Genomic DNA, 2760 nt, shown 5'->3' with positions numbered 1-2760 from the left:
CTTAACGTATTCTTTCGCCTGAGGTGATTTTACAAAGAAGGCGAGCACCATCCTTTGGCAGAAATCTAGGCACCCTCTCTCTTCCCTGCCCACCTAAACGTTGGTAATTGTTCTCAAAAGACAATTAAGTGTTACTTTAACCTCTCCTTCACTATGTCCGGCATTTCCTTACATCCTCAGTTACTTTTTCATCGGATTTTAAACAGCAAGTAAAAGAGATGGTATAAAGAAGTACCTCTACTGCCGCACTGGCTAGATGGAATTCAGGTAGAGGTGGTTGAATAGGACCAAAGTAAAAGCAAAGCAGTAATGCGAGACAGAAACAGGTTTATGCTCCCACAAAACTATTTTGAATCCCTTTTTTTATTAAATGACTCCGCTTTCCAGCTAGACATCTTGCGATTCGCGACGGACATGCGTGATGGCCTGTGCATTCTCCCCTCTCCAAAACACTTCCCATACTGGACGAAACTCCGCATCAATTAATGTTGCCGATCGCATGTATATTTGTGTGCCTGGAGCAAAGGTTTGACCAGAAGGACTGGCAGGGGATGTCTACGCAAAACATGAGTTGTCTGATTCTCAGGTTTTGTAACAGACTACTCGGGAGCTACGTCATTGACCCTCTGCAGGGCAGCCTTAATTTCGAACCCTACCAGTAGACCCAGCACTACCGTACATCGCCAATACATATTTCGACCTATTGTCACTTCTCCTTTTGTTTTGGGGCAACACGAAGTGTTTGTGAGCAGGAGACTGTGCATGTAATGTTGCCTGTCAGAGATAAGTGCATGAAAGTTTAGGTGACCATGTATCCATTATCGTCCCTTCAACAAAATCTACTGGCTAATGGCCGTTGTTTAAATGAACCACGTTGGACTTACTTTAAATATCAACTTGGCAATTTTATGTCCCTTAGACACAGTCTCTGGGATTTGTACTTTTGATTTGCCATAAACATTGTCTTCAGGCCTCCCTGTTCATGATTAATAGACCTCTCCAAGCATGAATTAATACGACCCTGATACGCCACAGATGGCAATGATGAACTAAACAGGTTTAAAATGGTGGATGCAAGGATTCTCTAGCCCATTGGCAGGCCGTAACACTTCAGAAGTAAGGCATCTACTGTGGGTGCTGACGTTAGCATCACCGGACGTGGATGAGTTCATCCGTTCACTGTGTGGCTGTCTATGATACCTCCAGAAGGGGATGTAGAGTGCGCAAACAGATTTTGCCACCTCAAACCTCTCTTGGCTAATGATTGCTCTCACGAACAACTAGGAAGCAGTGCAGTGATCACATAGCTGCAAGAATGAAGAGGTGACAGCTATCATCTCAAGAGAGCGACATTATGTCACTGGTACTTAACCTATGCTTTCCTGTGAAGAGCCACAAGCCATTGTGCAGCATCAACCAGTCTTGGATTGTGCGAAATCAGCATTCCTCCTTCTTTAATACTGTTTACGAGGAGCAGAGATGTAGGGAAGTAGAAGTTTCAATTCTGATAAAACTGACGTGAATTACTAAGGATGCTGGGGTCAAATGTCCCCTCAACAGCATTAAAATTTTGACAACTGTCTAGCCTAACTAGTCAGCACTTATTCAACACAGCCACCCATGTTGCTGTGACCGATGGATGAAAGTGACCACGGTAGCTATGTGAACACTTCACTCAGCGCAGCTTGTTCTTCTGTCTTCCTGTAATGTTATCTCGGCCTTGTGTCTAATCGTCCAGCCTTTTGTTAGGCCGACAACACTGCTTTACATGGGCTTGGTTATTAGAAACAACTTGGCAGACCAACTTGATAATACAAGTCAGTGGAAGTGGCTGTTACAATAACTGAAGCATCGTCACTAGATATAAGAAGACGTAATTATTAGGAAGAAGGATTGTTGCTAACTTGTAAAACAGCACCTAGAAGGGACCACATGTCTAGGTTAAAGAGGCTGCATAACTGGGCACCGTGGAAAGCTTGAATGTCATTGGAGAGCCTCATAGCCATTATTTTGCCACAATGGTGGTTAAATTCATGAGCAGAGGTAATGATGCGAATTCTTAGCAAGAGGAGAATATTGTAATTTCGATCACTGCACTTCCTGTCTAACAAGCAGAATCAGAGGAGACCTCATTTAAGAGCTGGCAGATATTCCACACTGACCGTATTCTCTCTAGCACTATCATTCCGTGAAAGCAGCTACAATGCAACAGCAGGAGAGAAGGGGGATCTCATCTCTCTTGAACCTATAGTAAATAGCTCTGTTTGTGGGGAAGTTGTTGACGATGTAATTTTGCTGGTAATCCTTTCCTAAATCGTCGCGGATGCAGTCGCCTACAGCGGAAGGCCGCCTTCTGTGATATTCAGCCAAAAAATCAAATTTTTTCATTATTCGCATCAACCTAACTAAACACTGCCATTCCTTTCTGAGAAGAGGTCGATGTGTGTAGTTATAAAATGATAGCATGGTGTGGAAGAGCATGTGCAACTAGTCTACGGAAAGACTAGAGTGTTTCTAGAACTTACTGAACGACATAATGTAGATATAGAGTACAACCCGTGGAGTTGGAAGGCTTGCATAGTTTATCAAGAGCTTCAGCCTAACGCAATTTCCTTGCTCCATTCTCTGTTCTTTTCTTTACTTCAGTGTCATCCCCAACCATCCCATGTTCGTTTTTCTGTCTCGCCTATCACAATACAGTCGGTTCTTGCGCAACCACTACGAAGCACCAACGCCAGTCATTTCATCATCTTGCATGTG

The 2760-nt window shown here is 43.6% G+C and overlaps 1 protein-coding gene across 1 annotated transcript in view; it reads left to right on the top strand.

The window, feature by feature from the left end:
- Positions 1-2760, top strand: part of EGR_09904 (hypothetical protein) — a gene marked incomplete at both ends in the record, with an annotated part of 4589 nt that overhangs the window by 700 nt on the left and 1129 nt on the right. The gene's annotated exons all lie outside the window — the stretch shown is intronic.

The sequence above is a fragment of the Echinococcus granulosus genome, assembly GCF_000524195.1.
Source record: "Echinococcus granulosus chromosome Unknown EG_S00174, whole genome shotgun sequence".
NCBI lineage: Eukaryota > Metazoa > Platyhelminthes > Cestoda > Cyclophyllidea > Taeniidae > Echinococcus > Echinococcus granulosus.
This window is presented reverse-complemented; position numbering and strand designations above follow the sequence as displayed.